Here is a 14010-nt window from a genome sequence, read left to right on the forward strand (position 1 = left end):
AAGAGTTAGACGTTTAACTGACTCAGCCACCCAGACACCCACGTTATTCATTAAGTTTGATGTAATCCCTTCTGTTGATTTTTGCTTTTGTTGTTTGGTATCATATCCAAAAATCATTGCCAAAACCAGTCTCAAGGAGCTTCTTCCCTAGGAGGAGGTTTATAGTATCAGTTCTTAAGGTCAAGTCTGTAATCTGTTTTGCATGAATTTTTGTGAGTGGTGTAAGATAGGTGTCCAGTTTCATTGTTCTGCATCTGTTTATCCAGTTTTCTCAACATTTGTTGAAGAGACTGTCTCTTCCCCATTTGGTGCTATTAGCCACCTTGTCAAATGTTAGTTTAAATGTATATTGTTAAATGTATAAGCAAAGGTTAATTTTGGGCTCTCCGTTCTGTTTGTCAGTGTATCTGTTTTGTGCCAGTACCATACCGTTTTTAATACTATAGTTTGGTAGTATAGTTGAAATCAGGAAGTGCAATACCTCTAGTTTTGTTCATTAGCTATTTGGAGTCTTTTGTGGTTCTGTACAAACTTTACAGTTGGTTTTTTTTTTTGTTTTTTTTTTTCTGTTTCTGTGAAGAATGCCATTAGTATTTGATGGGGATTCTGTGGAATCTGCAGATTGTTCTGAGTTGTATAGACTTTTTAACAATATTAATTCTTCCAATACATGAACACGGGCTGTCTTTCCATTTGTTTGTGTCTTTTTAGATTTTTTTTTCAGAAGTCTTATAGTTTTTGTTGTACAAAACTTCTCACCTCCTAAGTTAAATTTATTCCTAAGTATTTTATTGTTTATGATGCTATTGTGAATAGGAAATATTTCTTTTTTTGTGATCTTTATTATACTTTACTTTTTTTCTTTTTAAATTTTTTTTTAACGTTTATTTATTTTTGAGACAGAGAGAGACAGAGCATGAACGGGGGAGGGTCAGAGAGAGGGAGACACAGAATCTGAAACAGGCTCCAGGCTCCGAGCTGTCAGCACAGAGCCCGACGCGGGGCTTGAACTCACGGACTGTGAGATCATGACCTGAGCCGAAGTCGGCCGCTCAACCGACTGAGCCACCCGGGCGCCCCTAAATTTTTATGTTTATTTTTGAGAGAGAGAGAAAGACACAGAACACGAGCAGAGAAGGGTCAGAGAGAGGGGGGGCACACAGAATCCGAAGCAGGCTCCGGGCTCTGAGCTGTCAGCACAGAGCCTGACACGGGGCTTGAACTCACGAACCATGAGATCATGACCCGAGCCGAAGTCGCCCACTTAACCGACTGAGTCACCCAGGTGCCCGATTATACTTTTCTTTTAAGACTTAATTGTTTTATTGAAACATAATTGACAATTAGTTTCAAGTGTACAACATATTGATTCCACAGTTCTGTGCATTACTCATTGCTCATCATGATAAGTGTAATAACCACACATTATTACAGTATCATTGATGATATTCCCTTTGCTGCACTTTTCATTTCTATGGCTTACTTATCTTACAACTGGAAGTTTGTACTTCCAATCCTCTTTATTTTTCCATCCCTCTACTCGCCTCCCTTCTAACAATGGCCAGTTTGTTCTCTGTACTTAAGAGTCTGTTTGTTTTGTTTTTTAGATTACAAATAAAAGTGAAACCATGTGGTATTTGTCTTTCTCTGTCTGACTTATTTCACTTAGCATAATATCCTCTAGGTCCATCCAGGTTTTTGCAGATGGCAATATCTGATTCTTTTTTATGGCCAAGTAACATTCTGTGTGTGTGTGTGTATGCCACATCTTCTTTATTCATCCACTGATGGACACTTCAGTTGCTTCCATATCTTGGCTATTGTACGTAATGCGGTAAGGAACATAGAAGGGCATATATCTTTTGAATTAGTGTTTTCATTTTGGTGGGTAAATACCCAGTAGTGGAATTACTGGATCATTTGGTATTTCTGTTTTTAATTTCTTGAGGAACTGCCATATTGTTTTCCACAGTAGCTGCACCAATTTACGTTCTCACCAACAGTGCACAATGTTCTGTTTTCACCACAGAACCCTCACCAACGCTTGTTATTTCTTGTCTTTTGGGTACTGGACATTGTAACAGGTGTGAGGTGATGTATCATTGTGGTTTTGATTTTGATTTGTATCTCCCTGATGATTAGTGATGTTGAATATCTTTTCATGTGTCTGTCGGTGATCTGTAGGTCTTCTTTAGAAAAATGTCTACTCAGGTGGTCTGCTCATTTTTAATTGGATTATTTGTATTTTTTTGGTGTTGAGCTGTATGAGTTCTTTACATATTAACCCCTTATTGGAGGTATCATTTGCAAATATCTTCTCCCATTCACTAGGGAGAAAACCTTGTTTTGTTGATGGGTTTCTTTCACTATGCAAAAGCTTTTTATTTTGATGTAGTCCCAAGAGTTTATTTTTCCTTTTGTTTCCCCTGCCTGAGAAAACAGATCCATATATATGGTGCTGAAGCCAAATTCCATGACATTACTCCTTATGTTTTCTTTTAGATTTTTATGGCTTCAGGTCTCACATTTAGGTCTTTAATCCATTCTGTTTATTTTTCTGTATGATGTAATAAAGTGGTCCAGTTTCATTCTTTTGCATATAGCTGTCCAGTTTTCCCAATACCATTTCTTGAAACAACTGTCTTTTCCTCATTTTATATTCTTGCCTCTTTTGTCATAGATAAAACGACTGTTTAAGTGTGGATTCATTTCTGGGCTCTCTGTCCTGTTCCACTGAACTATGTGTCTGTATTTATGTCGGTACTATATTGTTTTGATTACTACAGCTTTGTAGTATATCTTAAAATTTGGAATTGTGATACCTCCAGCTTTGTTCTTCTTTCTCAAGATTGCTTTGGCTATTTGAGGTCTTTTGTGATTCCATGCAAATTTTAGGATTATTTGTTTCGGTTCTATGGAAAATGCTATTAGTGTTTTGATAGGGATAGCACTGAATCTGTAGATTGCTTTAGGTAGTATGGACATTTAACAACATTCATTCTTCTAATCCATGAACATGGTATATCTTTCCACTTGTGTCATCTTCAGTTTCTTCCATCAGTGTTTTATAGGTTTTGAAGGACAAGTTCTTCACCTCATTGATGAAGCTTTTTCCTAATAATTTATTGTTCAGGGTACTGTTTCCTCATTGATTTTCTGCCTGGGTGATCTAGCCATTGATGTAAGTCGGGTGTCAAAGTCCCCTATTATTATTGTATTACTGTTAATTTCTCCCCTTGTGTCTATTAATTGTTCCTGTGTTGGGTGCATAGGATTGATCCTTTTATTATTATGTAGTGTTCTTTGTTGCTTGCTATAGTCATTGCTTTTCTTTTTTCCGTGAATATTTGAGATTTTTAAATTTTTTTATTAGAGAGCGTGAGCAGGGAGAAAGAGGTGGGGGGGAGGGAGGGAGGGAGGAAAGGAAGAGAGAGAGAGAGAATGAATGAGTGAATATCTCAAGCAGGCTCCACACTCAGCACAGAGCCCGACGTGGGGCTCAGTCCCACGACCCTGGGATCACAACCAACTGGGTGACCCAGGCGCCCCTATTATTTTTTCTTCTCAGATTTTTATTTAAATTGTACGTAGTTAACATAAAGTGCAATATTGGTTTCAGGAGTAGAATTAAGTGATTCATCACTTACATACAACACCCAGTGCTCATCATAACAAGTGCCCTCCTTAATACCTGTCACCCGTCTAGTCCATACCCTGGCTATCTCCCTCCCTCAATCCTCAGGTTGTTCTCTATCCTTAAGAGTCTCTGGTTTGTTTCATTCCCTCTTTTTCCCCCCTCCTGTATATTTATCTGTTTTGTTTCTTAAATTCCACATATGGGTGAAATCATATGGTATTTGTCTTTCTCTGACTGACTTTGCTTAGCATAACACACTCTAGCTCCATCCAGGTTGTTGCAGATGGCAAGATTTCTTTCTTTTTGATGGCTGAGTTGTTCACACACTCGTGTGTGTGTGTGTGTGTGTGTGTGTGTGTGTGTGTATGCTACATCTTTATCCATTCATCAGTCGTTGGACATTAGGGCTGTCTCCATAGTTTGACTATTGTTGATAATGCTGCTGTAAGCATTGAGGTGCATGAAACCCTTCAAATCTGTACCTTTGTATCCTTTGGATAAATACCTAGTAGTGTAATTGCTGGGTTGTAGGATGGTTCTATTTTTAACTTTTAGAGGAACCTCCATATTGTTTTCCAGAGTGGCTGCACCAGTTTGCATTCCCACCAGAGTGCAAGAGGGTTCCCCATTCTTAGCACCCTCACCAACACCTGTTGTTTCTTGTGTTGTTAATGTTAGCTATTCTGAGAGGCGTGAGGTGGTAACTCATTGTGGTTTTGATTTGTATTTCCCTGATGGTGAGTGATGTTGAGCATCTTTTCACGTGTCTGTTAGCCATCTGGATGTCTTCTTTGGAAAAGTGTGTATTCATGTCTTCTATCCACTTCTTAACTGGATTATTTGTTTTTTGGGTGTTGAGTTTTATTAAGTTCTTTATAAGTTTTGGATACTAACCCTGTATCACATATGTCATTTGCAAATATCTTCTCCCATTCTGTAGGCTACCTTTTAGTTTTGTTGATTGTTTCCTTTGCTGTGCAGGTTTTCATCTTGATGAAGTCTCAGTAGTTCATTTTTGTTCTTGTTTCCCTTGCCTCTGGCGACATGTCTTGTAAAAAGTTGTTGCAGCCAAAGTCAGAGGAGTTACTGCCTGTGTTCTCTAAGAGATGGTTTGCTGTTTGACATTTAGGTCTTTCATCCATTTTGAATTTATTTTTGTGGATGGTGTAAGAAAGTGGTCCAGTTTCATTCTTCTGCATGTTGCTGTCCAGTTTCCCGAAGACCATTTGTTGAAGAGACCGTCTTTTTTTCCACTGGATATTTTTTCTGTTTTGTCAAAGATTAGTTGACCCTACAGGTGTGGGTCCATTTCTGGGTTTTGTGTTCTGTACCATTGATCTACTTGTCTGTTTTTGTGCCAGTACCATACTGTTTTAATGAGTACAGCTTTATAAGAGCCTGAAATCCGGAATCATGATGCCTCCTGGTTTGTTTTTCTTTTTCAGGATTGCTTTGGCTATTTGGAGTCTTTTGTGTTTTCATACAAATTTTAGGATTATTTGTTCTAGCTCTGTGAAAAATGCTAGTGGTATTTTGATGGGGATTACATTAAATGTTTAGATTGCTTTGGGTAGTATAGACATTTTAATAATGTTTGTTCTTCTAATTCATGAGCATGGAATGCTTTTCCGTTTATTGGTGTCCTCTTTAATTACTTTCATAAGTGTTACATAACTTTTAGGGTATAGATCTTTTACCTCTTTCATTAGGTTTATTCCTGGGTATCCAATTGTTTTTGGTGCAATTACAAATGGGATCAATTCCTTGATTTCTTCTTCTGCTGTTTCATTATTGGTGTATAGAAATGGAAAACAGATTTCTGTACATTGATTTTATATCCTGCAACTGTGCTAAATTCCTGTATTAGTTCTAGCAATTTTTTGCTGGAGTCTTTCAGGCTTTCTACATAGAGTATCATGTCATCTGCAGATAGTGAAAGTTTGACTTCTTCCTTGCTGATTTGGATGCCTTTTATTTCTTTTTGTTGTGTGACTGCTGAGGCTAAGACTTCCAATACTATGTTAAATAGTAATGGTAAGAGTGGACATCCTTGTCTTGTTCTTGACCATGGGGGAAAGGCTCTCTGTTTTTCCTTATTGAGGATGATATTAACTGTGAGTCTTTCATATATGGCCTTTTAGGTGTTGGGGTATGTTCTATCTATCCCTGCTTTGTTAGGGTTTTTGTCAAGAATGGATACTGTATTTTGTCAGTTGCTTTTTCTGCATCTATTGCGAGGATCATATGGTTTTTAATCCTTTCACTTATTAATGTGGTGTATCACATTAATTGATTTTCAAATATGGAACCAACCCTGCAGCCCACGAATAAATTCTACTTGATTGTGGTGAATAATTCTTTTAATGTACTGTTGAATTCGATTTCATAGTATCTTAATGAGAATGTTTGTATCCGTGTTCATCGGGGATATTGGCCTGTAATTCTCCTTTTTAGTGGGGTCTTTGGTTTTGGAATCAAGGTAATGCTGACCTCATAGAATGAGTTTGGAAGTTTTCCTTCCATTTTTGTTTTGTGGGACAGTTTGAAAAGAATAGGTGTTAACTCTTATTTAAATGTCTGGTAGAATTCTCCTGGAAGCCATCTGGTCCTGGACTTTTGTTTGTTGGGAGATTTTTGATTACTGTTTGAATTTCTTTGTTGGTTATGGGTCTGTCCAAATTTTCTGTTTCTTCCTGTTTCAGTTTCATAGTTTGGAATTTATCCATTTCTTCAAGATTGCACAGTTTGTTGGCATATAATTTTTCATAATATTCTCTTATAATTGCCTGTATTTCTGTGGTGTTGGTTGTGATCTCTCTTCTTTCATTCATGATTTTATTTGGGTCCTTTCTCTTTTCCTTTGGATAGGTCTAGCTAGGGGCTTATCAATTTTATCCTTTCAAAGAACCAGCTCATAGTTTTGTTGATCTGTTCCACTGGGGTTTTTTTGTTTGTTTCTGTATCATTTATTTCTGCTCTAATCTCTGTTATTTCCCTTCTTCTGCTGGCTTTAGGCTTTATTTGCTGTTCCTTTTCTAGCTCCTTTAGGTGTAAGGTTAGGTTGTATATTTGAGACCTTCCTTGCTTTTTGAGGTAGGCCTGTGTTGCAATATACTTCCCTCTTAGGACTGCCTTTGCTGTGTCCCAAAGGTTTTGGACTATTAAGTTTTCATTTTCATTTGCTTCCATGCACTTTTTTATTTCCTCATTAATTTCCTGGTTATTAGGATGTTCTTTAATCTCCAAGTATTTGTGATCTTTCCAAATCTTCCCTTGGAGTTCACTTCAAGTTTCATAGCGTTGTGATCTGAAAATAAGCATGATATAATCTCAGTCTTTTTGTACTTGTTGAGGGCTGATTTGTGACCCAGTATGTGATCTGTTCTGGAGAATGCTCCATGTGCACTCAAAAAGAATGTGTATTCTGATGCTTTAGGATGCATTGTTCTGAATATATCTGTTAAGTCCCCATCTGGTCCAGTGTGTCATACAAAGCCATTGTTTCCTTGTTGACTTTCTGCTTAGATGATCTGTCCATTTCTGTGAGTGTGTTGTTAACGTCCTGTGTTAGTACTGTATGAGTGTCTGTAATACTACGGTATTATTGTCAATGAGTTTCTTTATGTTTGTGATTGATTTATATATTTGGATGCTTTCAAGTTGGGGGCATAAATATTTACGATTGTTAGATCTTCTTGATGGTAGACTCTTTAATTATGATGCAGTGCCCTTCTTTATCTCTTGTTTCAGTCTTTGGTTTAAAATCTAGTTTGTCTAACATAAGTATGGCTGCTCCAACTTTCTTTTGGCATCCATTAGCGTGATAGATGGTTCTCCATCCCTTCACTTCCAATCTGCCTATGTCTTCAGGTCTAAAATGAGTCTCCTGTAGATAGCATATAGATGGGTCTTGTTTTGTTATCCATTCTGATACCCTGTGTCTTGTCTTTTGATTGGAGCATTTAGTCCATTTACATTCAGGGTGATTATTGAAAGATACGAGGTTAGTGCCATTGTGTTACCTATAAAGTCGGTGTTTCTGATAATGTTCTCTGTTCTAGTCTTTGTTCCTTTTGGGTTTTTTCCCCCACTCACAGAGTCCCCCTTCATATTTCTTGCAGGGCTGGTTTAGTAGTCATGAACTCCTTTAGTTTTTCTTAGTCTGAGAAACTCTTTATCTCTCTTATTCTGAATGACATCCTTGCTGGTAAAGTATTCTTGGCTGCGTATTGGGGTTCACCTTGTTAGGGACTCTCTTTTGCTTCCTGGACCTAGATGTTTGTTTCCTTCCCCAGAGCGGGGAAGTTTTCAGCTGTTGTTTCTTCAAATGAGTTTTCTGCCTTCACTCTCTCTCTTCTCCTTCTGGCAGTCTGTAATGTGAATGCTATTATACTTGACGATGTCACAGATGCCTTTTGTCAAGTCCAGTGAGCATCTTTATGACCATTATTTTGATTTTTTTATAAAGCATATGATGTGTATTTCATTTAGCTCTTCTTCTGTGGTTTGTCTTACTCTTCGGTATGTATTCCCCTGTCTCCTCATTTTGCCTAGCTGTTTTTTTTTATGTATTGGTCAGTCAGCAATATCTCCTGGCTTGAAAATAGTGGCCTTGTGTAGAAGCGGTCCTGTGGTGCCCTGTAGTGCAGACACCCCTGGTCAGCAGAACCAAAGAGGATACGTCTTTGTGGGCGTTGTGTGCCTTCTTGTTGGGGCTAAGCTGTGATCGCCCTCAGCCCCGCCAGTTGCACTTACCTGCTTTGCCTGCTGGGGGCATCCGGGGAGTTTACTCCCCCACTGTTGACAGGCGTCTGCAGCAGCAATGGGTTTCATTAGTGGACAGGGCCGGCAGTCGGTCCAGCTGTCTGGACTTAGCCTCTGCCACAGCTGTAGGGCTTGCTCCGTCCACAGTCAGCTAGGAGGCTCAGCTGCAGGAACTGTGGGCACGTTGGTGTGTGGGCTTATTTCCACCATGCCTCAGGGCAGGAGTCACTTTGGAGTGACTCCTGTGAGGCAGGCAGTTGCACTTGGGCAGGTCTGCAGGAGAACGCCAGGGTGGGGCATGCAATGCTGGCAAAGTAGGTTGGAGAGTTTAGCGCTGGCTCCTGCAAGTATCAGCTATCTAAGCTGAAGAAGAAGAGAAATGGTGGCCACCAGCACTTTTGTCCCTGGAGAACTCTCCTTCCTGCAGATCCCTGCCTCTTCAACACACCTTCTAAATTTAGTCTGTTTATCTCCTTTGTGTAAACCCCAGGGGCTTTTCATACTGCTGGTTTTGTGCTGTGTCTCTAGCCGAGTTATTTAGTGTATTGGCACTTTAAGGGCTGTGACTGTTTCCTGTCACCTGTCTCCTGAATTTTAAAGCTCCTGGGAGGAAGGCCCATTGGTTTCCAAAATCAGAGGTCATAAGGACTCCTCTTCCCCATTCTGGGTCCCCAGTGCCAGGGGTGCCTGGTGTGGGATCCTCTTCTCCATGCTTGTGATGTCCCTCCTGTTTGTGTCTAGTTACACCAGGAGGCTGGTTCCCAGCCACGTCTCCACCCCCTGCACTTGTTTATGATTAGCTGTGGAAGGTCTGTTCTGTCAGTCTTCAGGTCGTTTTCAGAATTGGTCGTATAGATGTAGCTGTTGTTTCAGTGTGTCCGTGGGACAGGGTGAGCTCAGGATCCTCCCACTCTGCCACCTTCCCAAAATTCTCTCAGGAAGTTTATTTTTTTGTCCAGGTGTTTCACACATAGTGTATAGAAATGAATCTGATTTTGGTATGTTAGTTTTGTATTCTGCAACGTTATTGAAATAATTGATTAGCTCCAACAGTTTTTTGGTTGAGTCTTGGGATTTTCAATATACACAATCATATCATTTAAAAATAGTGACTGGGTGGCTCAGTCGGTTAAGGGTCCGACTTCGGCCCAGGTCATGATCTCGCCATCTTGAGTTTGAGCCCCACGTTGGGCTCTGTGCTGACAGCTCAGAGCCTGGAGCCTGTTTCAGGTTCTGTGTCTCCCCCTCCGCCCCTCCTCCACTCACGCTCTGTCTCTCTCCAAAATAAATAACAAAAAATCAAAAAAAAAAATAAAAATAGTGACAGTTTTACTTCTTTCTTCTCAATTTGGATGGATTTTAGTTCTTTTTCTAGCCTAATTGCTAGGACTTCCAGTACTGCATTAGAAAAGAGTGTTGAGAGTAGACATTCTAGGGGCGCCTGGGTGGCTCAGTTAAGTGTCTGACTTCGGCTCAGGTCATGATCTCACAGTTGGTGGGTTCGAGCCTTGCCTCCGGCTCTGTGCTGACCGCTCAGAGCCTGGAGCCCGCTTCAGATTCTGTGTTTCCCTCTCTCTCTGCCCCTCCCCTGCTTGTGCTCTGTCTCTGCCTCTCAAAAATAAGTAAAAATGTTTTTAAAAATTTTTAAAAATAAAACAGCGTTGAGAGTAGAGATTCTAGTCTTGTTTCTGATCTGAGAGGAAAAGCTTTCATTATTTTTCTTTCTGTGTTGAGTGTGTTATCTATAGGTTTGATGTATATAGCCCTTAGTATGTTCCTTCTATATCCCATGTACCAAGGGTTTTTATCATGAAAGCATGTTGTATTTTGTCAAATGGTTTTTCTGCATCTATTAAGATGATCACGTGATTTTTATCTTTCATTGTGTTAATGTGATAAACCACGCGTAGTGATTGGTGTGTATTGCATCAGAGATAAATCGCACTTGGTCGTGGTGTATAACTCTTTTTATGTGTTCTTGAATTCAGTTTGCTAATATTTTGTTGAGAATGTTTGCATTTATATTCATCAGGGATACCGATGTTCAGTTTTCTTGTGGTGTCCTTATCTCACTTAGGTATCTGGCCTTGTTGAATGAGTCTGGAAGTATCTCTGCCTCCTCAATTGTTTGCAAGAGTTTGAAAAAGATTGCTGTTAATTATTCTTTGAAGGTTTGGTAGAACTTGCCTGTGAAACCATCTGGTCCTGGAGTTTTCTATGTTGTGAAGTTTTGGTTACTGATTCAATCTCTTTGCCCATTATTCATCTTTTAAGATAGTCTATTTCTTTCTGACTCAGGGGTGGTGGGTTGTGTGTTTCTTGAAATTTATCCATTTTTCTAGGGTAATTGACATAACAGTTGTTCATTGTAGTCTCTTCTGGTCCTATGTGTAGTACAGTTGTAATGTGTCCTTTTTCATTTCTTATTTGAATCTTTTTTTTTTTTTTTTCTTATTCTGGCTAAAGGTCTGTCGGTTTTGTTTACCTTTTCAAAGAACCAGCTTTTAGTTTTGTTGATCCTTTCTGTTGTTTTTCTGGTCTCTGTTTTATTTATTTACACTCTGATATTTATGATTTCCTTCCTTCTGATAACTTTGAGTTCGTTTTTCCGAGTTCTTTGGGGGAAAAGTTTATTTGTGATTTTTCTGATTCCGTCACATATGTATTTATTGCTATAAACTTTCCTCTCAGATCTGCTTTTATTACATCCCATAAGATTTGATATGTTGTACTTCCATTTTCCCTTGTTCCAAGGTAATTTTTATTTCCCTTTTGATTTCTTCTTTGGCCAGTTGGGTTGTTCAGAGCATGTTGTTAGTTTCACATATTTGTAAATCTTCCTTCCAGTCTCCTTTTGTTGTCGATTGCTAGTTTCATACCATAGTGGTCAGAAAAGATAATTTAAGTGGTTTCAGTCTTCTTAAATTTGCTGAGACTTGTTTTGTGCCCGTTATGTGGAAAACATTCCATGTGCACTCAAAAGGAATACGTGTTCTGCCCCTGTTGGATAGAATGTTCTGTATACATCTGTTATTTTTGTTTAAGAGTATAGTTGTTTTCTTTCCTTGTCAATTTTCTGTCTGGATGGTTTATTGCTGACAGTGGGGTACCAAAGTCCTCTAGTATGGTTGTCTATTTCTCCCTTTACATCTGTTAGTATTTGCTTAATAGATTTTGGTGACTCAGTGTTGGGTGTGTATATAGTTACTATCGTGAGATCTTCCTGATGTATTAACCCTTTTATCATCATAAAATGATCTTCTCTGTCTCTTTTTATTGTTTGTAGGCTACATATCTGTTTTGTCTGGTCTAAGTATAGCTAGCTATTCCTGCTTTTACTTGGTTTCCATTTGCATGGAATATCCTCTTCCATCCTTTCCCTCTGAGCCTCTGTGTGTCTATAAAGTTGAAATGAGCAGGGCACCTGGGTGGCTCAGTCAGTTGAGCATCCAACTTCAGCTCAGGTCATGATCTCACAGTATGTGGGTTTGAGCCCTGCGTCAGGCTCTGTGTCTTCCTCCCCACTCATGCTCTTTCAAAATTAAATAAACATTTAAAAAAAATTTTTTTTAAGTTGAAATGAGCTTCCTATAGGCAGCATATGGTTGGGTCTTGTTTTTAAACAAGCTAGTGTGCCTTTGATTGATGGATTCAGTCCATTTCTACTGAGCGATTATTGATCTTAAGGACTTACTACTGCCATCTTCTATTTAGCCTTCTGGTTGTTTGGTATCTCCTGTTCCTTTTTCCCTTTCTTTTTACCTTCATAACATGGTGGCTTTCCATGGTGATTTGTTCAGTTTCCCTTTTTTTTTGTTTTGTTTTGTTTTGTGACTCTATTCTAGATTTTTGCTTTGTGGTTACCTTGTGGTTTACATAAAACATCCAAGGAGTCCTTTTTATGCTGATAGCACCATATTTCCATATAAAGTTTCCACCTTTTTACTCCTCCCTTTATATTTTTGATGTCAGTTTACCTTTTTTGCTGTATATTGAGGAATTCTAGTGGTTGTAGTTTTTTTATTGCTTTTTTTGTTAAGCCTTTGTAATTAAGTGGTTAACCTATCATTCTAATACAGTTTTCCAATTCTGTTTTTTCACCTTTGACTAGAGTATAGTGCAATTTCATTTGCTTTTATGTCACTAATTAGCGTCTTTCCATCTCAGCTTGGAGAATTCCTTCCAGCATTTCTTGAAAGGCAGGTGTAATGGTGCTAAACTCTCTCAGTTTTTGTCAGGGAAAGCCTTTATTTCTCCTTCATATCTGAAGCATATCTGCCAGATAAAGTGTTCTGGGCGAGCAGCTTTTATTTTTCAGCATTTCGAATAGGTTATTCCATACCCTCCTGGTCTGTACAATGTGTGCTGTGAAATCTGATAGGGTAATGGAGGTTCCTTTGTAGGTTACCTTCATTTTTCCCTGGCTGCCTTTAGGACTTAACAGGTTCAATATAATGTCTAGGAGAGCATCTTATTGCATTGAGATAATAGAGTGTTCTGTTAGCTTTTTGGACTTGCCCAGTTCCTTCCCCAGGTTTGAGAAATTCTGTTACTATTTCTCTAAATATACTCTCTGCTCCCTTTTCCCTTTCTACTCCTCTTGGTGGACTAGTTATTCTTACATTTGTTTTTCTCATCATATATGATAGTTCTTGTAGGGTTTCTTCATTTTTAAAATCTTAGTTCTCCTGAGTCATTTCTAAATTTCTATCTTTCAGGTCAGTAATTCTTTCTTCCATCTGATCTGCCCTGTTCCCTAAGCTGTCTAATGCATTTCTTCATCTTACTCATTGAATTTGTCAGCTCCAGAAATTGTGTGGGACTTTCTAAAAATTTCAAACTCCTTTGTAAAAAAACATCTTTTGTTTAATAATTTTATTCCTAAATTGAAGCATATTCCCATTTTCTTGTAAGCTCATCAAATCTTTGTAACAACTATTTTGAATTATTTGTTAAATCATAACATTTTGCACCTTTGTGTTGCTGGAGAATTTTGTGTGTGTGCAGTACCATAGTATTGCATTTGAAATTGCACACACTTTTCTTTGTTTTTTATTTTGTTACAGTTGTAAGATTGGCAATTACAGACCTTTCTTTTGTTTCCCAGAAGGTGGTGCAATAGCTCAAGTTTTTGGTTTCTTCTTAACCTGAGCTGGTTCTGGGGCTGCACTGAGGAGTGCATGTAAAAAAAAGCCAATGTAGAAGCTGGTAGGAGGTGAGGGGAAGTATAGGCTTAGCACTGGATTTTGTGATTGCCTACAGACGGGTAGGGAGATCCTGGAATGAGGGTACTCCCAGAGGTTGATGTGCGAACCTCCTGCTGAAATCCCAAAGCAGACAGCAAGGAATGTTCCTTCAGTGTCCTTTGATATTTTTGTCTGTCTGTTCCCTTTTCCCTCTCCCCAGTCAGGGAGTTCCCTCTTCAAAGTTGTGTTGCTAGAGAGAAATGGGTCCTTGAGCAGGAGAAATACATCCCCACCCCCACCCCCCCAGAAGCTGTTCCTTTGTGTGCTTTAAAACAGGTAGCACCAGGGTGCCTGGGTGACTCAGGCAGCTAACTGAGGGTCTGACTTGAGATTTTGGCTCAGGTTATGGTCTCATGGTTAGTA

At 38.9% G+C, this 14010-nt stretch overlaps 1 long non-coding RNA gene across 6 annotated transcripts in view; it reads left to right on the top strand.

Annotated features, from left to right (window-relative positions):
• LOC131516350 (uncharacterized) overlaps positions 1-14010 on the top strand; it is a 58562-nt gene that overhangs the window by 11134 nt on the left and 33418 nt on the right. The gene's annotated exons all lie outside the window — the stretch shown is intronic.

This window comes from Neofelis nebulosa, chromosome 7, assembly GCF_028018385.1.
Source record: "Neofelis nebulosa isolate mNeoNeb1 chromosome 7, mNeoNeb1.pri, whole genome shotgun sequence".
Lineage (NCBI taxonomy): Eukaryota > Metazoa > Chordata > Mammalia > Carnivora > Felidae > Neofelis > Neofelis nebulosa.